The 23,145-nt window shown below is 38.9% G+C and overlaps 1 protein-coding gene across 3 annotated transcripts in view; it reads left to right on the forward strand.

Annotated features, from left to right (window-relative positions):
- The first annotated feature begins 5,547 nt into the window (after positions 1-5,547).
- The window catches only part of LOC148949664 (corepressor of RBPJ and splicing regulator), a 52,327-nt gene continuing 34,729 nt past the window's right edge, over positions 5,548-23,145 (forward strand). For 2 of the 3 annotated variants that reach the window (XM_089093654.1, XM_089093652.1), the window contains exon 1: positions 5,554-5,614. The gene's annotated coding sequence lies outside the window, so the exon portion shown is untranslated. Of the gene's footprint in view, positions 5,615-23,145 lie in introns of all 3 variants that reach the window. The other variant, XM_089093653.1, reaches the window with a different exon arrangement.

Consider the following 23,145-nt stretch of genomic DNA (forward strand, 5'->3'; position numbering starts at 1 on the left):
AAAAAAAGGTACTTACTTACTTTTTACTTACTTAAAGCTCTTGCTCGGCAGCGTCGCCAGCGTAGAGGGAACCAGTCGTCAGCGCCATCAGTCTTCTCCAGAGTGGTCGGTTCAGGGCGAGGGTTGTCACTTCAGCCGGGTTGATGTTTCTGGAGGCGAGCCGATCACGGATGACGTCCGCCCATCTGGTGCTCGGTCTTCCCCTAGGACGCCTCCAGCCGTTTGCAGCTGGGTCGAAACCGAAGATGAGTCGGGCGGGTGTTTGGGCAGGCAGACGGAGCAGATGACCATACCAACGCAGCGAGCGAGACTCAAGCTGCTCGGACAGGGGTGGGAGTTTGAAGGACCTGAGGATTTCCGAATTTCGTACCCTGTCGGGCCATCGGGAGCCTCCGATTTTTCGGAGGTGTTTCGTCTGGATGGCATCTACCTTCAGCGTCTGTGTCTGAGTCAGCGACCAAGTCTCAGCAGAATAGAGCATAACGCTGGCAACCGAAGCAGAATATATTCGTGCTTTGGTGAGACGACTGATCTGGGGTTTATGGAAGACTGTTTTTAGAAGGTGACCGAAGACAGAGTTTGCTTTTGCCGCTCTTGCTGATATTTCGGCATCTAGGCTTCCGTTTGAGCAGACAATTGAACCAAGGTAGGTAAACTGCTTGACTACCTCTACAGTCTGGCCACAAATTTCCACAGATGAAAGGGGGTTGGACGGCTTTTTCTCAACGGGCATTAAAAAAAGGTACATATACGGAATAATCACTAAAATAAAAAAAAATAGAGAGAGAAAAAAAAATTCGTTACATACATTACATTAATACAAAAAAAACTATTGTGAACAAATTGGTGACCATGGATGATTAAACTTACTTTGCAAACCGTATAGACATTTATTAATGCTAATATTAGGGTCAGCTAGCTGATACAAATGAATAATTTTACGGTTTCTTGTCCAAGGGGGCAAATGTAAAAGATACTTAGCAAATCTGAAGAAGATGGTTCATAGGTGTTTTTTGTCTGTAACTCAAAATAATCTACAGAAAGGAGCAATGTAAAGCAGATGTGGAAGGGCTGTGGCGTTGTAAATGGATGCTAGAAGGTAACGGTTGCGACGTAGTTTGCATTCCAACTTCAAGCTTAGGACATACAAGTCCCTTATATAGAAGACTGATAACTTTAAGGAAACAAGTAGAAATAGTACACTTAATCAGTCCCATGGTTAAACTAGCCCCAGCAGCAGACCTCTTAGCATGAGTGCTGAATTTTAGTTCATTGTCAATAGTGACCCCAAGATCCTGCTCATTATTTACAGAGGAGAGTGGGTGGTAGTGTGCAAGACATAAGTTACCACTGGGTAACTTACCCAGTAATGGTAAGTTTTGCGTTAAACTTACGGTAAGTTACATAAGTGGTAATTTTAATTTTTGATGAACAAAAAAAAATTTCATTCATCAGATTCAATGCATGAGTCATACCCCTTTGAGTTTATGCTGATATTGCTCTGTTGGACTATCTTTTTGTCATTTCCTGCATGAGTAAAAAAAAAGACAATACACAATGATATAGCCAGTCTGAATAAATAAGATGTTAATAGCAGAGGTCAATTTAATTTGGTGAGTTTTTGACTTTTGATTTGAATTTTTTGACTGGCTATCTTTAACTATAGAATAAATAATCAGTGAATTATACATCTGGCTATAATGCAGGTAGTAAGGCCTATTAATAAAAAAATATTCCTGTCCAATCTCTTCTAATCTAGCATTGCAATGGTGACACAGCAGCCACTAGTGCCCAAACAAATATTTCCCATCATCCCACTAAGTTCTTAATTATGTCTGGATGAAGTGTTGTTATAAGGAGGCTCCATAAAATCAAATTGAATCTTTTCTTTGGAATCTTGGTTTTCAAATAGATAATTGTGCTGACTTTTGGAAATGTTTTGACTTTCTATCTTATTTTAGAATCTTAGCCAAGTCTGCCTCATTGTCTGTAGTTGTTTTCCATGCTCTTATTTAGTGATGAATTTACAGATGGAGTAGGAATAGGAAATATGGAGTAGGAAATAAACAAATAAAATGATGCAAAAATAATCTTTTTTCTTGTCAATCCGTCAGAGAAGAGAGAATATTTCTTTTAAATTCAAGAGTTTTTGAAAATTACCACTTGTGCAGTAACTTACCAAAGTTACTTGTAACTTATTCTTTAAGAGTAAGTTTCGAGACTTACCAGTAAATCTTGCACACTTGTGGGTGTCCTAAGAAAAAATAAGAGTGACAAGGATTCAGTTTGCCAATGTGATGGCACTTGGCAACATTGAATTCAAGAAGCCAGGCCTCAGCCCATCAAACCTGTAGTTGAAGATCATTTTGTAGAAGGGCATGATCTTCACAGGACAAGGCTTGTCCAAGAAGCTTCAGGTTGTCTGCATAAAGAGTAGATTTACTGCTGATAATGGAAGGAGCATTTTTGATGAATATATTAAATAGTGTAGGACCCAAAACACTTCCCAGAGGAACTCCACGCAGAGCTTGCTTAGAGGAGGAAAGAATACAATTACCAGAGTCATCAAATAACTGGACACATTGAGATTGCAAATAAAGGAAATCATCCAAAGGAAATCAAGGTTTTAACAGCTGCAGATGGTATGCTAATGAGTCAATAATTGTCAGCAAGGTCCTTTCACCTTTTTTAAATGTATGAATTGTAATGTTTTGTAGATAAATCTTTATTTAAAACCCAGGCACCTATAAGAACACTATAAGCAAAGCAAGCAAGCATAACACATCAAGGCAAATAAGCAAAAGCACGTAATAGCAAGCTGGTGCACAACCACAAGCATAAAGCAAGGCATCACATAATGCTACATCCCACTTCAGCTATTTCCAAGAGATGAGCTCCTTCTACCTCTAGGCATGGAGGCGCTAGGCTTGCTCTGTTAACTCCCAATAACTTGGGGAAATTATCACTCACTACAGGACACAACAGAACACAACAGCCGGAGGCACAAGGCTCACTCCCATCAGCTACCAATGGGTTTTGGCAAACCTACACTAGACACAAATGCCTCATTGTCACTTCGTTATTCATTATAGGTTTAGTCTCTGGTGGCTTCACCACTCTGCTGGATCTTGTCGCCTGAGTAGCTGTTGCTTGTTCTGGAATTGTGCTAGAGGGTTCACTTGCTGGCAGGTAGGGCTCAGCTATGACCATACTGGACTCAGTGGTGGTAGTCAGGAATCTCTGCAATGATCTGTGCAGACTCATGCTTGCAGTAGTGTCTGGACAATCTGCAACCTGACCCAGGTTTAGTGACCATGATACAGCCCCAGAGGGGTACCTCATGGCAGGTCTATCATCATGTGTGAGTTTGGAGGCTGCAGGTCTATCATCAGGTGTGAGTTTAGAGGTCATCTTTAGTTGATAGGCAGTACAATCTAGGCTCATCTGCCTCTTTAATTATTTCCCTGCTTCTCCACGGTGCTTCTGGCTGTTTTCTGAAGAAGACCTGGTCACCTCCTCTGAATTTGGGATGTCCTCTAGCATGGCGGCCATAGTAGGATTTCTGTCTGTATTAAGCCATCTTTCTGCTTGCAAAGAATTCAGAAGTCTGTACCACTCTCTTTTCCAAGTGCTTTTCTGTGCATGGCAGTTTTGAGCAGAGCTGGCGGCTCATGAGTATTTGTAAGGGGGCAGCTAAACCATCTATTGGTGTGTTACAGTATTCCAGAATTCTATGGTATGGGTCCAATTCATTTTCACTTGCCTTGGTTATGATGCTCTTGCAAGTCTGGATAGTCTTTTCACTAATCCATTTGACTGGGGGTATATTGGTCTTGAATCCCCAGTCTCTGGCAAACCTCTTGAATTCTTGGGACACAAATTGTCTACCATTATTGGACATCATGACCTGGGGTATGCCATGATGGGCAAAATGCAACTTCAGTTTAAAAATGACTTCTGCAGATGTTAATTCATGAGACAGATCAGTTTCAAGAAAGCTACTATGGTAGTCCACCACTAGGAGGTATCTGGCTCCATGCCAAAAGGATATGTCACAGGCAACTTGTTGCCAGGGGAGAACTGAAACTGGTGAGTAGATTAGTGGCTCTTTTTGTAGACTCATGCTGTTTTTTTGGCATGTGTAGCAGCTGACAATCAGATTTTTTATGTCTGTGTTCAGTCAATGCCAGTAGATGAGCATCATGGCTCTTTGTTTAGTTTTCGCCACCCCTAGATGGGACGCGTGTAGCTGTTTTAACATGTCGGATCTCAGACATGCTGGTACGACTATCGTGTCTCCCTTGAATATGATTTTGTCATTGATGTACAGTTCGTGTTTGAAAATGGCAGTACATGACTAGGACATAGATTGCAGCAAACTAGCCAGCCAGTTTTGATAATTTGTCTGAGTGCAACTAGCTGGGGGTCTTCTTTAGACTGGTTGCGGATTTCCTGCAGTTTTGAATCTCTCACTGGAAGAAACTTGACAACTTGGTGTACATACGCTTCGAGTTCTCTCTGCCTTGCCTTGTCAACGTCTGACAGGTGAAGCCTTGATAATGCATCAGCAACTGGGATTTCAGTGCCGGGTTGGTAAGTCAAACTCAAGTTGTATGGCTGAATCTGGAGCATCATCCTTTGTAGTCTTTCTGAGGTCTTGTGCAAAGGCTGTTGTAAGATAGTTTCAAGAGGGCAATTATCATTGAACACATTGACTTGCCTTCCATAAATGTAATGATGGAAGTATTGACTGCCAAATACAATGGTGTAAAGCTCTTTCTGTAGCTGTGAGTATCTTTGCTTGGTAGGCGTAAGGGCTCGAGAAGCATATGCTATTGCCTGTCCATTTGTTGAGATGTATGTCCTAGGCCGTTTGAAATGAAGGTGTGACACAATGGAGCCCTTTATTTCCTTTAAGGCAATATCGTGCTTTGTTTCCCAAACAAAGCCTTTGTATTTACAGATGTCATAAAGGTCCTTGCATTTTGTTGATAGATTAGGGCACCTAGAAATTAACTTGTGACCAAGGCGGCCCAAAAATCCATCCTGCTACTGTTGGTTTAAAAAATCAAATAGATGCACACCTAGAATTTTGGCCCTGAGAGTCATTTGTTGTCATAAATAGATCTTTAACATTTTTTGTTTCGCCCCTACTATTGCATAATCTATATTTATTTAAACACTTAAACGCTAATTATATTAGAATTACGATAAAGAAAAGTTTTGTATTCTGAATAATTGCCCATGTAGTGCAAATACTGACCTTTTGATTATTTGCCTTTTGCCTGGAGTTTATTGTGGGGTTTGGGGGAAACCTTCCGACGTTTCCTAAGTACCCCCTTCCAGATTTCTCCAGATACCCTTTGTGAGTTGTGTCCACTCTGGCTGATCTTACGAAGTCACACCAAAGAGATCAGTTCCAAATGGCATTTACAATGTGATTATTTTTTATTTTAAATTTCTTTCTTTGGCTAGCCAAATGTGAACAGCTTCTTTTAATAATGTTTTGAAAACCTTCTTGCCTTCTAGTAATCATAGCTGAAAATGCTGCTTTTTAAAGAAAGGATTAAGTCATAATATTTGGAAATTTTGTCACAATAGTTCTCCTAATTTTGTAAGTAATATACACTTGCATGATTGGATTTGTAGTATTAGATTTTAAAGTTGAGTTAAACAAGAGGGTGCAAGTCTAGAGAAATATATACAATTTGGGCTGTAGGCCTATATTTTTACTATAACCTAATTTCACTGTGCTTAACTCCCTCACAATGTGCAAATGTAGCCTACTAACTACAATTATTCTGCATATTATGAAGTAAGAATTATTTTGTGAACATTTTTCTTGTCAACAGCCCCAATTCTTGGCTTATAGGCTACCTATTCACTTGAATCAACTAGCCTACCTTCCAGATAGAAAGAAGTAGCCTAGCCTAAACAAATTAAAATTTTACCCTTATTTATATGCTAGGCTAGGCCTATTTCTAAATACCATGTGTTAACTCTTCCAAAAATGGACCCTGGCCTTCTGATGATTGTAGAAATAGCCTAGACCTAGGATAGGCCTATAGGCTATGAAAAAAACTAAAAAAAAAAAAAAATTAAATTTTGGTTTGGTAAGTATTTTGATGCTCATATTATGGACTTACAAATACCACTCAATGCTTTTTTTATGCTCTTTAAGAACATAATAATTACTTCTTTTGCAAATTCAAAGTTAAGCCCTTTTTGAACCCTTGAAAATGACCCAAAAATTTTGGTAAATTTGCAGCTGGCACATTAATTTAGCTAGGATAAAAGTGAAAATGTCATTTGATGCTTCTTTATGTTTTTTCAGAATTCTATAGGCTAATTGCTTCGGTTGCAAATTGCATCTTGAGTCCTTAAAGGGGCCCCAAAGGTATTTCAGTTTTGTAACCACACAAATAAGTTATCAACACTATTTAAGCTATTGAAAAGTGGTTAAAATATATCACTAGTTTATGAATAAGTTGTTCAAGAGTAATATATCCCAAAAATACTTATTTACAGCAATTCAAACCTCATTTATTAAGCAATTCAGTTCAAACCATTTTCCTACTGTTTAAAGTTTTTAAAATGCAGTCAGCAAAAATAGCACTGAATTTAGCAATTTGAAACTTTGCCATCAACAATTCAGGGTATATTCCAATTCATGGTACCTGTTTTCTTATTAGGGGTACATGTGTGGGTGTTAAAGTTCAAGGTAAATTTGCAGTAGGCCATATAATTTAGCTAGGATAAAAGTGAAAACATCATTTCATACTTTTTTATGTTCTTTTATAATTTATAGAAAATACCTTTGGGGCCTCTTTAAGGGCTCAAGATGCAATTTGCATCAGAAGCAATTATTGTATTATGAAAGAGCATAATAAAGGCATCAAATGACATTTTATCTTTCATCCTAGCTAAATTATAGTGCCACTTGCAAATTTACCAAAATTTCTAGTTTTGGGTATAAAAAAGGCTTAAAATGTTGATTTCAAACCTATTATTTGATTATAAATCCATTTTTTGAAGTTAAACAATCTACAAGACTTCCAAAAATGTAGTGATGGAAGTATTGGCAGCCAAATACAATGGCATAAAGCTCTTTCTCTAGCTGTGAGTATATTTGCTTGGTAGGCATAAGGGCTCATGAAGCATATGCTATTGCCTTTTCCATTTGTTGAGATGTATGCTCCTAGGCCATGTGACAAGGCATCAACTGTCAGGTCAATTGAGGTACTTTGGTGATTAAAGAAATGAAGGTGCAACACAATGGAGCCCTTTATTGTTTTAAGGCAACATTGTGCTTTGTTTCCCAAACAAATTCTTTGTCTTTGCAGATGTCACAAAGGTCCTTGCATTTTGTTGATAGATTAGGGATGTATCTGGCTAAGTAATTTAGTATTCCTAGGAGGGTGGTCAGCTCTTCTTTGTTTGCTGGCTTCAGCATTGCATTAGTTGCACATAGCTTCTCTGGATTGGGACATATCCCTTTTTTGCCAATCATGTGGCCAAAGTATGTTACCTCTTGTACACCAAATTTACATTTACTGAAATTGAACCTCACCCCTTTTGCTTGTACCCTCTTTAAGACAGCAACAAGACACTGATTATGCTCTTCCAGGGTTGAACTGAAAACTAGCAGATTGTATATGATAACTACAAAGCCAGTGAGACCTTCAAACACTTCCTCAATGCACCTCTGGACTTTGCCCTGTACTGATATAATGCCAAATGGTATACACTTGAAATGGTATCTTCCAAAGATAGTGTTGAATGTAGATTAGCATTGGAATAGGGTAGTGGGGTTTTCTTATGGATTTATTGAGATCCACAGGGTCAATACAGAGGCATAGAGTGCCATCTTTCTTTTGAATGGCTACCATGGAGTTGACCCAATCAGTAGGGACTGTCACCTTCTCAATGACACCATCTTTCTCAATTTTATCAAGCTCTGCTTTAAGTTTGTTGGAAAGAGCTGTTGGAATTTTCCTTATAGCATGAACATTAGGGATGGCTCTATCCTTCAAATAAAAATGGCAGTTGCCATCCAGCTTTCCTAACCCTTCAAAGACATCATTAAACTCTTTAATAAAACTCTTTAATTTAAACTCTTTTCATCATTAAGCTCTTTTGAGCAAATGTTATGCTCAAAAGAGCATAACACAGCAGCAACAGGGTTGTGTGAAATTGAATAAAGGACTGTTGGCCAATTCTGTGAGAAAGATTATTTATTTCTACCCATATTTTGCCTTAACTGCTTATATTTGTACCTAGGTGTTATTTTAAGTGGATTCCCTTGGTGTGTCACTTTGTTTACCTGGATTTTGAAGTTAGAATTTTTTTTTATTTTAATTCCCAAGGGACCTACCCTTTGTTTCAATTCATCTAAACAGCTGATCGAACAGCTGTGGCTGTTTGTAAATAAAGCCAAGCTTCTTCTTCTTCTGAATTTGCAGTCAGGAACGGAGCAAAGTTGCCAAACGATAAATATTAAAAACGCCACAGATTACGTTGGCCTTCCGTTTTCTGCGTACTTTTGGTGATGATTTGTTCTGCGTACTTTTGGTGATAATTTGTGCAGAAGGGAGCAATATCAAACAAACAAGAGGCCGAGTTGGTACCAGTGGGATTTAATCCTTAAACTGCTGGGAATAGGTGATTTGAGTATTGCACTTCCCACATTTTGTCTACCTCAAGAACTTTCAGGGCAAAAAGAACTTCAAATTAGAAAATATATTGGCTGAGAAGTGTATTTAGAAAGCATATTGGCATATTATTCGCCAGGACCACAGAATACGAAGGTGTGTAACTTGTAGAAATTACATCCTTTGTGTTGACCTTGGCGTCCTTGAGAGTGGATCAAGTGAAATCTTAGAACAGTTTTTTTGGAAAATTAAATAGGACATAGACTATTTTATATACTTGCTGATCAGTTTTGACTATTCTTTTTATCGAATCCTGTGCAATTATCGAACTTAAGCTCGCGATAAAAGTGCCTACGTGACCGCCCGCCCACGTGCCTTTTTAAATTTTAACCCGGGCGCCAAGTTTTGATCGCTTGGCGTTGTACTGTGGTTTTGTTCTCAGCCGAGTTCTCAGCAAAGAAATAGAAGAAAATGCCGCCGAAAGTGTCAACAAGCAAGAGAACCCGGGTAAGCCCAAAGAAAAATGAAGATGAGTGTGGTAGCTGTAGACGCAAACTTGATGAACAGTCCCAAGCTTTGTCTTGTGATGGTTGTGATAAGTGGCTGTGCATAGATTGCGTTGGAATCTCAAAATCAGAATACCAACTATTTTGCAAAATGACTGACAGCCTCACCTGTGAGTGGTTCTGTCCTGTATGTAAGGTTACTGGGAATAGCAGCCTTGGCTCAAATGCTACACAAAAGCTTATCGAAGCTACCGTTTCAAAAGCTGTGACCTCTTCTCTGGATCGGTTTCAGCAAGATCTTAAACAAGAACTGGGGAACATTAACAGCAAAATCTCTAACTTAGAAAGTGAGATCGCAGGCACGTGCACCCTAGCAGAAGTTGAATCCAAATTAGAAGATATAGTTACTAGCAGGCTGAACCGGTGTCAGAGCGATACTACCAAGAACTTTGAAAGTTATGTTAGACGGATCATCCGTGAGGACAGAGAGAGACAGAAAAGGCAGCTCAACATCGTAGTTTACGGAGTTCCTGAATCATGTGAAGAGGCAGCTGATATTCTGATGTTTATTCAGGATCATCTTGCCCAGTCATACAATCTGCCCTCTGTCAAAATCTTGAAGCCGCAGCGGCTCGGGAACAATCCACCGAAACCAGGTGACCGACCTAGACTTGTCCTCTTCCTCACTGATAACTACAAGATAAAAAAGGAGATTGTGACTAAGTCGAGGGAGCTGAAGGGTGCTGTGCAGTTTCACTTTGACCGCACAAAGGCGGAAAGGGAGAAACGAAAACAAATCCAAACTTCAAAAAACGGGGCAGCGATGGAGCACTAATGTGCCCACTGCCTGCTGAGGATAGCCCATATGTAAATAGTTTCCACAGTTGTAGTAGTGTCGATGATAGTGATTCATTTAAGAGTGGCAATAATAGTTGTGCTTTCCATTCATGCTCGAGCCCTAGCTCATCAGACATTAGTTTCAAGAGTTTGCCAAAAGTGATACATTATAGTAACCCTCCACAGACTAGTCAAAAGAAATTATTGAAGCTTTTTTACACGAACATTGATACAGTGACAAATAAGCTTCCTGAACTAAAACTTACAACTACTGCTGAAGAATACGATGTGTTGTGTATCTGCGAGCTGACCCCCAAGAACTCTACTACCCCACTGGAAGATGATCATATCATGATCCCCGGATATCGCCTGTTCTCGAATCTCTCAACTCACCCCAGAAGAGGCGTTGCTGTTTATGTGAAGGATGTATTACAGGTCAGAGATTTGACTTTGAATCATGATTATTCCCCATGGGTTGAGAGTGTTTTTGTTAATATTGTTATTGGGGGGAACCCACTTCTAATAGGATGCGTTTATAGAAGCCCAAGCAGCCCAGATGCCGCTGCCTCTTATGGGGCTCTTACTCAATTAGCTGATCATGCATCTAAGCATTGTAACCAAGATTTTATTTTAATTGGAGATCTAAATATGCCTGATATTTTGTGGGTGGATGGAGCAGGTTACCATCAAAGTTCAACTGCAACTAACCCGTTTGTGGACTATTTAGGCAACAATAATCTGTACCAATTAATTGATCAGCCAACCCGTTACAAAAACAACCAGATACCATCTCTACTAGACTTGACAATCACTAACAACCCAGGACTGCTAGTGAATACTGATTACCTGCCCCCCATTGGCGCTAGCGATCACCTCTGTATTTCCCATGACTTGCTAATAAGTCAACCACCAAACAACTGCACCACACGAACGTATACCGACTACAGCAGGATCAGGGAAATACTACAGGCGGTTGCATGGGATCAAGTGACTAACAGTGATGATATAGAGCAAGCCTGGCTAAATTTCAAGAACGCCGTCCTCCATGTTGAGCAGCTTTGTACTTCAACGTCTTTTGTCAAGGCACCTAGAACACTGCCTCACATAGATCGACCCATTAAAAGAGCCATGAACAGGAAGAAAAAGGCACTTTCGAAGTACAAGAAGTGTGTATGCACACGACACTGGGAGCATTATGCCAGAGCCAGGAATAAGTTGAGACATCTAACTAGGCATTTTATGGCAGAATATGAGGAGAAGATAGCCTTTAGTATAAAGGAAAACCCTAAACGATTTTGGAGGTATGTGTCCAAGAAAGATAAGAACAGGCGATCAATACCATTCTTATTCAACGCTGAAGGGAAAAAGTTGGAAGACCCAGAAGCTATAGCAAACTTGCTTAACACTACCTTTGCTTCGAACTTCTCCTCAGACTCATCAGCTGAACCCTCATGTCCTGACCCCAGACATATCGAACATCTTATGCCGAAACTCATCATCACGACTGAAGAGGTTAAGAAAAGACTATCAAAGCTGGACCCTAACAAAGCCAAAGGACCAGACGGCATCCATCCCAGGCTGCTCAAAGAAATCTCTGATATAGTCACCAAACCGCTCTGCTCCTTGTATAATCTGTCTTTGAAGACAAAGAAACTACCACCTGATTGGCGTACAGCAACAATAACTCCAATATTTAAGAAAGGTTCCAGAAGCCAGCCAGAGAACTACCGGCCCATAAGCCTTACCTCAGTCGTTGCTAAGCTGATTGAAGGAATTGTCAATGATGCCGTTATAGCTCACATGACAAGGAATGGTCTCCTTTACAGCGGCCAACATGGCTTTAGAAAAGGAATGTCCATTGAAACGAACCTGATCCAAGCTTATGAATCAATCACTGAGGTTATCGAATCGGGATCCCCTGTAGACGTGTTCCTACTGGACCAGGCAAAAGCCTTTGATAAAATGTCCCACCGGTACCTGATGATTAAACTGTCAGCATATCACATTGATGTAGACGTAGCCCAGTGGATCCATAGCTTTCTGTCTGATAGAATCCAGATTGCTGCAGTCTACGACCACAACGGAAACCTCGTGTACTCGGCACCAGTAAATGTCAGAAGTGGTGTGCCACAGGGAACTAAGTTGGGCCCGACTTTATTCAACCTCTACATTAATGATGCTCCTGAGGTTGTCCAGAATCTGCTGGAACTATATGCAGACGATTCCAAACTCTTTGGACCTGCCGCTTCTGACGAAGACTGCAATGCCCTGCAACAAGACTTAACAAACCTCTGCCAATGGGCCTCAACTTGGACACTAGAGTTTAACCCAAGCAAATGTAAAGTTTTACATCTTGGACTGAACAACCCTTGCCATAGCTACCATATGTTGGACTCTACTGGTGCTATAACACCCATCCAAAGCACAGAGGAAGAACGTGATCTCGGGGTAATCATAGATAATAAGCTGAAGTTCCATAGTCACTGCCGAACTCAAGCCGCAAAGGCAAACAAGATCCTAGGCCTAATCAAGCGATCAGTGACTAGTCGCCACCCCAGGGTCATTAAGAAGCTTTACACAGCCCTTGTCCGCCCTCATCTTGAGTTTGAGATGGCAGTTGCAAACCCCCACTTTAAATGCGATGCAGAGTTGCTTGAAAAAGTCCAGAGAAGAGCTACTAGGCTCCCATTTGCCAACCAACAAATCCCATATGAGCAACGCCTAGAAAAGCTTGATTTGCAAACTCTGACCTACCGTAGAAAAAGGGGGACGTAATTTTGGCATATAAGTTGATGAACAGCAGTGTTATCAAGCCCATTCTCGAACAGGACCAGTCTAGCAGAGCGCGAGGTAACCCCATAAAACTCCGCCAAAGATTCAGCAGAAAGCGTGAGAAATACAACTTCTTCACCAATCGCGTTGTTCCGTTGTGGAATTCACTGAGCGATTCAACTGTTTCCGCAGCTTCAGTTAACAGCTTCAAGACTGGCGTTGACCATGACTGGAGGAACAAGCCATGGAGGACGCAGTGGGATGAGCCTGCATCCACCACTAGGGTCTATTAGTGTGTGATATTCAACTGTCCTGTATACGTGTAGGATGTGATGATCCATTAATGAATTGTGCAACGAACTCCTGTCAATACTACCTTGCGACATCTACAGGTTCCTGCAACCTTAGTCGCTAGAAGATGCGATTTAAGGTAATTTAAGGTAATAACCTCCAAAACAGAGTTGCAGATTGGTACTTCAGTGCTTGCAGCAGAGTTGACATTCATAATCAGTTTAATAAGGTTCAGATCCAAGCTTAATCTGATGCCAATTATGGGAACCAAGTCTGTTTCTACAATGTAGAACTGCTGGTTGGAAGGCCTTGATTGTTCATAGGTACAGCTCATAGTACATGTTCCTTGAACAGGAATCCTGCCACCACAGTAACTAGTAAGCTTCTGCCTAGCCTTGGTTGTTTCTGCTTTGGCAAGAGCATGTCAAAATACTTGTTAGGAAGGATATTTGCTTGTGCTCCTGTGTCAACTTCAAAAACAACTGGCAACTGGGCATTAATTGTGAGGGAAACTATGGATTCTTCCTTGTTATTTGTTTCTGAGACTTCATGCAGAAATATCTTGTCCTCATCATCAGAGTTTTCAAGTGTGTTGTTGGTGCCTGAAACTACATTATGACCTTGTTGCTTCTGCTGATGCATGCAAAATGGTTAGGCCTGTGGCACTTTGTACATGTTTTTCCTTTTGCAGGACATGAATGATTAGGGCTGTAGCTGCCTCCACAGAAGTAGCATTCTCTAGATCTTGGGCTGGTGGTCTTGAACTTGTCTTTTCTTCTGCTTGGACAGCAATTGATTTTGTGAATAGAATCAACTTCTTTTTTTATGCTACCTTCATCAAACATTCTTAGCTGTGCCTGGGTTGTTTCAAACATGCAACATTTCTCTATTGTCAGGTATGGCTCAAGCTTGTCCTTTTCACTCTCAATGAAGGTGAAGGTATTAAATATCTATCTTCTCTTGTCTCCTACCCAAATAAGTAGGTAGGCACACATGATCTTCTCAGTTTTTCCAGATAAGGGGCCAGCAAACATAAGACAAGCATGTTGCTCAAATCGTTTCCACACAGCAAGTCCCAACTGATACTTGGCTGGTTGACATCCATTACTGGTCACTCACTTCTGACACCATGTAATGTTTGGTAGATAAGTCTTTATTTAATACCCAGGCACCTATAATAAAGAACACTATAAGCAAAGCAAAGCAAGCATAAGCGCATCAAGGCAAATAAGCATAAGCACATAATAGCAAGCTGGTGCACAACCACAAGCATAAAGCAAGGCATCACATAATACTACAGGAATGATATGCACAGTTTTCTAATCCAGAGGTAGTCTGGGAAGATTTAATGATAACTTGAACAGCAGGGAAAGAGGTTCACACAAAACTGTACAACATTCAAAGGATATGTGGATGAATGCCCTCTGGACTGCCAGATTTATTAAATTTGAGGGCTGTAAGTTCCTTTAGAACCAGTATATCAGTAATCATAATTTCCTTACATCTTATGTGGTACATCATATAAAGGAGGTGTGGGATAAACAATACTGGAATTGGAGGAAAAAAACAGAAGAGAAATATTGGTTAAAAATTTCAACTTTGAGCTGAGGATCAGCAACTGATTGACTGTTGTGCAGGATATCTGGGACTGTGTGTCTGCTGCTACATTATTGAGTAGCATAACACCAGAAAGATTTAGGGTTATTCCTAACTTCCTCAGCCAATTTTTCCTCAAACCTTCTCTTAAACTCCTTTATTTGGTTGTCATGTTTTATTCTATTGTTATTATCTCTTAAAAATAATGGAATAAATGTAGGGTTGGTCCTCTACATAAGGAAATAGGTTAAGAAAACAATTCTTACTTGATAATATGGAAAATAATCCTAGTCAACATATTTTGCCAAGATAGAACCTGTATCTTAACTTCCTTCCTTCTTTTTCCAGTTTTTCTGTAGTCAGTAGACTGCAGGAAATTTATTTCAGCAAAGAATGCTTCTACTTTAGTGGTTGTCCTCTCTAGAAGTAAACACTATATAATCCTGAAAACTACTTTCAAATATTTACTTATATAATTCCCAAAAGCACATCACTTTACTTTACCCCCCCCCCCCTCTTGTAATGATCAACTTTATAGGCCTTCTTCAGTATACCCTCCCAAGTAGTTCTTGTTTCTCATAAAACTTGCATTATAGCCCTCCCCATCCCATTCTGTGGTGATCTGCTTTTTGTACCTAAAAATACCATCTTTAATATGCAGAATGTGTTCTAGCCATCTCAACATTTTCTCATCATAGGCAGCACAATAGTGCTGCCTAAGTAAAGAACAATGTTGGCACAATATATTATTTATTCATTTATTATTATTTTTTTCATACCAGGGCACTCTGTATTGGAGAACTTGCCATTGAAACTTTGAAAAGGGCTCATTCGATTGGAAAATGGAACAGCTAGTGCCCTTTTTAATAGTTGGAAGTGATTGGAAGGCAACTAATGCCCCTTCCACACCCACCATTTCCCCAAATACATCCAATCAAAATTTTGAGATAGCCATTTTGTTCAGCATAGTTGATTTCCACATAGAAATTATGTTTTTGAGGAGGACACCTCCCCCCCCCCAGGGCCCTCAGGGCAAGGGTTTTTAAGTTATGCCCTGGGGGCATATAAGAATAATGTTGGCACAATGTATTATTTATTATTTTTTTCCTTTATACCAGGGCACTTGGTATCAAAAAAGTTGTTGTAGAAACTTTGAAAAGGGCTCATTTGATTGGAAATGGGAATGGCTAGTGCCCTTTTTAATAGTTGAAAGTGATTGGAAGGCAACTAACACCCCTTCCATGCCCACCATTTCCTGAAATATATCTAATAAAAATTTTGAGATAGTAATTTTGTTCAGCATTGTTGATTTCCAGATAGAAATTATGTTTTTGAGGAGGACACTCCCCCACTGCACTCAGGGCAAGGGTTGTAAGTTATGCCCTGGGGGCATATAAGGTTTTTACGGAAAGTGTTGTTGTAGAAACTTCAAAAAAGGCTCATTCAATTGGAAATTCAAAGGGTTAGTGTTCTTTTTCATATTCAAAAGTAATTGGAGGGCAACTAACCCTCCATGCCCACTGAAAGTTCTGGAAATTATGCCTTTGAGCAGGACACTCCCCCCATAGTCTTCAGGGCAAGGGTTATAAGTTATGTCCTGGGTGCATATAAGGTTATCATTGAAATCTTTGTTGTAGAAACTTGAAAAAGCGCTCGTTCGATTGGAAATTCAAAGGGATAATGCCCTTTTTAATAGTCAAAAGTGATTTGAGGGCAACTAACCCCCCTCTCATGCCCACCATTTATCCAAACACAATCAATCAAAATTTTGAGATAGCTATTTTGTTCAATGTAGTTAAAAGTTTCAGAAATTATGTCTTTGAGGATGATAACCCCATCAGAGCCCTTGGGGCAAGGGTTGTAAGTTATGCCCTGGGGGCATATCTTTGTTATAGACAATGCTTTCTACAAACATTAAAGTTATAGTGCTGCCTAAGTAAAGAACAATGTTGGCACCATGTAGTATTTATTTTTTGTTTTCTTCCAGACCAGGGCACTTTGTATCAAAGGAGTTGTTGTAGAAACTTGAAAAAGGGCTCATTTAATTGGAAATTGGAACAGCCTTATATGCCCTGGGGGCATATAAGGTTTTTATAGAAAGTGTTGTCGTAGAAACTTCAAAAAAGGTTCACTCGATTGGAAATTCAAAGGGATAGTGCCCTTTTTAATAGTCAAAAGTGATTGGAGGGCAACTAACTTCCCTTTCATGCCCACCTTTTCCCCAAACACATCCAATCAAAATTTTGAGATAGTCATTTTGTTCAACGTAGTTGAAAGTTTGGAAAATTAGGTCTTTGAGGGTGATATTTCCCCCCCCCCCCATCACATAGCCCTCAGGGAAAGGGTTGAAAGTTATGCCCTGGGGGCATATAAGGTTTTTATAGAAAGCGTTGTTGTAGAAACTTCAAACAGGTCTCATTTGATTGGGGCTTGTGCCCTTTTAATAGTTGAAAGTGGTTGGAAGGCAACTAACAACCCTTACGCGCCCACCATTTCCCAAAACAGATCCAATCAAAATTTTGAGATAGCCATTTGGTTCAGCGTAGTTGATTTCCTGATATAAATAATGTTTTTGAGGAGGACAATCCCCCCAGGCCCTCAGAGCAAGGCTTGTAAGTGATGCCCTGGGGGCATATAAGGTTTTTATAGAAAGCATTGTCGTAGAAACTTAAAAAAAGGCTTATTCGATTGGATATTCAAAGGGCTACTGCCCTTTTTAATAGTCAAAAGTGATTGGAGGGCAACTAACCCCCCTCTCACGGCCACCATTTCCCCGAACACATTCAATCAACATTTTTAGATAGCCATTTTGTTCAACGTAGTTGAAAGTTCTGGAAAGTTGGTCTTTGAGGATGACAACCCCCCCCCCCCTCACAGCCCTCAGGGCAAGGGTTGTAAGTTATGCCCTAGGGGGCATATAAGGTTTTTATAGAAAGCGTTCAAACTCAAAACAAGCAGAAATTAACATGAGTAGGGCTCAAAACCCCTATGCCTAACCAAGGCCAGAACATAATTTGCACTTTACTGAAAAAATATAAACTTTGTTACTTTTATAACTTTAATAAATCAAGTAATATTAACATTTTGATTACTAAATATCAGTATATGCCTATATTAAACTGATAATGCACATTCATTTGTACTTTTTTCAGTAAAATGCAAATTATGTTCTGGCCTTGGGAAGGCATAGGGATCTGAGCCTACTCATGTTAATTTCTGCTCGTTTTGAGTCATTTCTGCTTGTTTTGAGTCATCAGTATATGTATATTAAACTGACAATGCATATTGATTTGTATTTTTTTTCGTGAAGTGCAAGTTTTGTTCTAGTCTTTGGGAAGGCAATGGGGTTTTGAACCCAACTTATGTTAATTTCTGCTCTTTTTGAGTTTGACTCGGTTATTTATTGTAATTTCTGTTCATTTTGGGTTTCATTTATTTATCGATGCTGATTTGTGGTAGTTTTACGCTTGGTAGATTATTTGATTTTATTTTTGCTCATTTTTGGTTTAATGGAATTCTTCACTTTTCTTTGAAAAACTTATTTTCTGGAAAAAGTTTTTTAATTAATTACTGGAAAACAGTCTCTGGATTGGAAAACTTCCTGTATCATTCCAATATTTGAGAAAGGTAGAAAGGACCTTGCTGAAAATATTTGACCTATTTGCCATGACATCAATGGTATTTTGAAAATAGTCAATTTTGCATTTATTAGACATCTTGAAACAAATAGTCTCTTGTACAGCTTACAGCATGGCTTTCATCCTGGAAGATCTGTTAATACCAATCTAATTAAATTTGTTGACCACAACACTAAGTTACTTGATAATGAGGTGCCTGCTGATATGGTTCTGCTTGAATTTTCGAAAGCTTTTGACAAAGTTTGTCCAAAGTGACTTGTAATTATGCTACATACAGTCAAGCTTGAAGAGAAATCTGCTGTAAAGATCAACAGTTTGGAATAAACTCTCTGAAGACACAGTTACTGCTGAATCTGTTGATATTTTCAAATGAAGGCTGGATGCTGAGTGGTCCTCAAGGAAGTGTAAAATTGACTGGAATGCTACCAATCATCCAACTGCACCTGGTCACTAAACTATAATGAAAAACTTAAAACATAAACTCCAGAGCTTCAAAAAAATTCTTAGATTGCTCCAAGCTGCAATTTAAAGTAATAACCCTAAAAAGTGGTATAAAACCACATTTTTTATGCAACTTAGTATTTGGAATATGGTCCTTCAGATGAATGCCCAAAAGAATCCATAGACAACATCTGTGAAAGACATCTATTGAATCCTCCTCCATCTTTTGGAGCATCCACATTTCAGTACTATTTTTGAGCACTGTTATCACTGTAGCTTCTAATCTTCAAATCTTGCTTTGAAGACTTATCTTCCTATTCTTCTTAATTTTTTACTGCAAAAAGTACCCTGGGTCTTGGCTATTTGACTTTTAATATCTTTTCTGCAGTTCCAGGTGTTTACCTTCCAGGAAAATACCCCCATGTGGCTGCTTGGTCTCCAATCACTTTTGACTTATAACAAAAAAGGACTAAAACTTCTATACAGAATAAATTCAGCTTGCTTTTGGGTTTAATGTTGCTCTTTACTTTCATAATAAAAAATAGCCCAGAAATATTCCCAGAAATTATAAGGGAGTAGATGTCAATTACATACTTTAGACATTTTGTAAAAGTTTCTTTTGCCCCCCCCCCCCCCTCCAATAAAAATAATGGTTTCAGCCCTAGGGATTATATAAATTTCTACCTCCACCCTCTCCTTATCTTTTTCTTAGCACTGATTCTGTATTTATCTAATAAATCAGTGAGAGCTGGGATGTTTTGGCATTAAAATGCACCCTTTGAGGTATCTCCCCCCCTTCCTAACTACAAAATAATCAGAGAACCCCATTGTAGAAGTTTTAAGCGCCTTTCTATGTTCTATAATCTGTCCATTAAGTACATACAGTATTTGTTATTGGGAAACATACATACATTTCTAAAGGGGGAATTCTATGCATGGGGGGGATTATCAGTGGAGAGAAATTTTTTGGGAATAATTTTTTTTCAGTGGGGATGTATGTTCTGCAGGGTGGTATTTTCTGAGGGGGGGGGGAGAGTAAATGCCTAGAACCCTTTACTGCATCCACCATCATTACTTACAAAAATAGGATAGCTGAAACTATCTACTCAAGATATCTTTTTGTTACCCATTATCACTTCTTCACCTTCACTTGTTCCAGTCTAAGAAACTTGGTATTCTTAACATTAATTTTTAAACCAGTTCTTGCACCTGAACTCTCAAAACCTCCATAAGGTCATTCATTTTGCTTACATTTTCATTTAGAGCACTCAAATCATCTACATGTTGTAAGTCTAAGATAGTTTTTTCTTGTTATTTTTGTTTAAAAATAAAGTACTTTGTAAAAGGAGTGGTTGTAGGAACTTCAGAAGGATATCATTTCATCAGAGATTGAAAATTCTAGTACCCTTTTCAAGAGTCAAAAGTGATTGGAGAGCAATCAGCCCCCTTCCCACATGGATCAGTTCCCCAAGGACATCAAATCAAGATTGTTAGATAGCCATTTTGTTCAGCATTGTTGAAAGGTCCAGTAACTATGTCTTATGGAATGCTACTCCCCCAGCCCTTGAGGCAAGGGCTGTGAATTATGCAATTCACTCATTTTTACACATATTATTTGTTGTTGAGAAAGGTGGCATGTTTGACCTTTAATGTCCAAAATGACAAAGGGCATTCAGGTGAACCTTTCAGAGAACGTTGAGGAGATAATTGCTAATAATAATGATAAGGGGGATGATCAATTGACCAAAAAAGCAATAGTTGCATGCTACTACTACTGATACAACAACTGCCTCTGTAGCAAATAATACCAAGGCTAAGGGCATTGAAGTGAAAATTTGTGGAAATGTTGAAGGGAAAGTTGAACTAAATAAAAACATACTATGTGAACACAAATTGTCAAAAAGGTTTATCAGCAATATCTGTAGAACAGCTTACCATATCAAACTAAAACTTCTTTTGCATCATGAGGGGGATGTATAATTGGCCAAAATGCAACATGTGGATACAACTACTGCTATTACTAGTACTACTAACAAGACAATACTACTATTGTTCCTACTACTACCTCTACTACTGTGATACAAGTACTGTTAAGACCAAGGGTATGAAGACAAAAACTCAACTGAGCATAGAGGGGAAAATTGAACTACATCAAAACACACTATGTCCATGCAGATTGTCAGAAGGGCATATCTCAGAAATTGATTAGGGTATTAAGTTAGAACTTTCAGGGAATGGTAGAAGGGGAAGATCTTCTTCTAATTCACAGCAGGCGGGCTATTCAGTTGATACTATTTAGCCCTCTTCTTTTTGCTTCACTCTGTGGGCTACAGAGCTACTGTCTTGGTTGTCTCTTATTTATTAGATATTATCAGATACCTTTCAGTAGATCTTTTGACTCAATGAGTTCAAATATAAGATGATAGATATCGATTTCTGTGCTCTGTGTGCAGATATAGTTAGCTAGGCTCTTGGCTGACAATGAGATTTTGTGGTGTTTGAAGTATTTTAACAGTTTACAAAGCAAGGTATGTTGTGCAGACGTCAGCATATTACATTCAAATAGGCAATGGTCAATTGTTTCATTAATCTTCTTCTATTTAACAGCAAGCGGGCTTTTCACTAAAACTATTTAGCCCTTTTCCTTTTGCTTCACTCTGTGGGCTACAGAGCTACTGGCTTGATTGCCTCATATTTATTAGATATTTTCAGATATCTTTCGGGTAGATCTTTCGACTCTAGGAGTTCAAATATAAGATGATAGATGTCGATTATTACACTCAGTGCGCATGTATAGTTGGCCAGTCTCTTGGCTGATAGTTAGATTTTGTGGGGTTTGAAGCATTTTCGCAGTTTACAAAGCAGAGTATGTTTTGCAGAATTCAGCATATTACATTCAAATAGGCAATGGTCAATTGTTTCATTATTCATATTACAATGCCTGCAAAGAGGGGACAGGGAAATTGAACCACTTGAATTAGGAAACATATACAAGAATGCAAGAAAATTTATTCCATTTGTTCCTGAACAAATTCTATGATCCATTTTAGAACAATACTCACTGGGAAAGGGGGAAAGGATAGGATTTACTTATTAAAATTAATATCTGATAGTCTCCATCAATAAATATCTCTAATCCGGATTGGTCTGCCACTTGGCTTGTCAATACTTATAGCATTTTTTAGTATTTCATCAACCTGATAATTAGCACTTATACCAGAGTGGCTAGGAATGTACTGAAAATAAGTTCTTATGCCACTTGAAGCACGATTATCTATAATACGGAGACAATGATAAATGTCAATGTCTAACGTATACTGAGGAGCTGAGGCCAGCAACTCAAGGCTTGATAAAGAGTCAGAATGTACAGCAATATTATTTGAATTGGTAATCGAAGGTTAGTTTTCCTTAAGGTGTTCTAATGGCATGATTATGACTATTAACTCAGAAGACATTATATATAAACTATTATATAATCTCTCGCCTATTGCAATATTCAGGTAAGGAAGAAAAGCACCACCTGCTAGCTTCTCGTTTATTTTTTACCCATCAACCAATGTTTGGAAGTGGTTTTTATAGGTAATTGTATTAAGTTCAGCAAATTTTTTCTGGACAAAAGCAATGGGGGTTAAATCTTTATTCCACTTTGAGAAATCAGTATTTATTATGGGAATTGACCAATTCAATGGAGGGGATTGGGGGAAAGTAGGTGCAATAGACTTTGCATGTAAGGGGACCTTCTTCTGAATATTGGCATACTCATCTGCAATGCCTCTATACATGGCTGGATTTCTTAACCAATTATGTAGGGTGTGTGAGCTATTTGATTCAATTTTTGTAAGATGTTTTATTAAGAGAAAGCTACGTCTCTCCCTTATTGTTGTTAATCCACTCTCCACTAGCAGAAACTTGGTTCTTGTGGGTTTCCTAAGACCAAATATGAGACTTATTATATCATTTTGTGTTGTTTCAATTTTTTGCATCTGGGTCTTTGCACATGCACCATAGACGATGAGCCCATAGTCATTATGGGGTCTTATATGTGATTTGTAAAACTGGAGTAAGGTTTTCTCCTTACATCACCAGGGTGTGGAAAGAAGTCTTTTTAGTCTTTGTTTTTCTATAGCATTTTTTTCATTGTGTTTGAGATGTGGAGGTGGAAATTAAGTTTTTGGTCAAGCATGAGACCTAGGTAATTAATATGATTATCTTCTGGAATAGTTGTTCCATTTAGAGTTAGTTTTGCATTAACATGGTTCCGCTTTCAGTGAAATTGGATTATTTTTGACTTGGTTGGTGCAAAGGGTAAATCTAAATGTTGAGAGAATTTTTCAAATTGTAAAAGTGACTTTTGCAGATTTGATTGTGCTATATCAAAGGTTTTGCCAGATGACCACATCACCAGATCGCCTG

The sequence above is a fragment of the Artemia sp. Qi Xiang Cuo genome, chromosome 8 (genome assembly GCF_049724085.1).
Source record: "Artemia sp. Qi Xiang Cuo chromosome 8, ASM4972408v1, whole genome shotgun sequence".
Lineage (NCBI taxonomy): Eukaryota > Metazoa > Arthropoda > Branchiopoda > Anostraca > Artemiidae > Artemia > Artemia sp. Qi Xiang Cuo.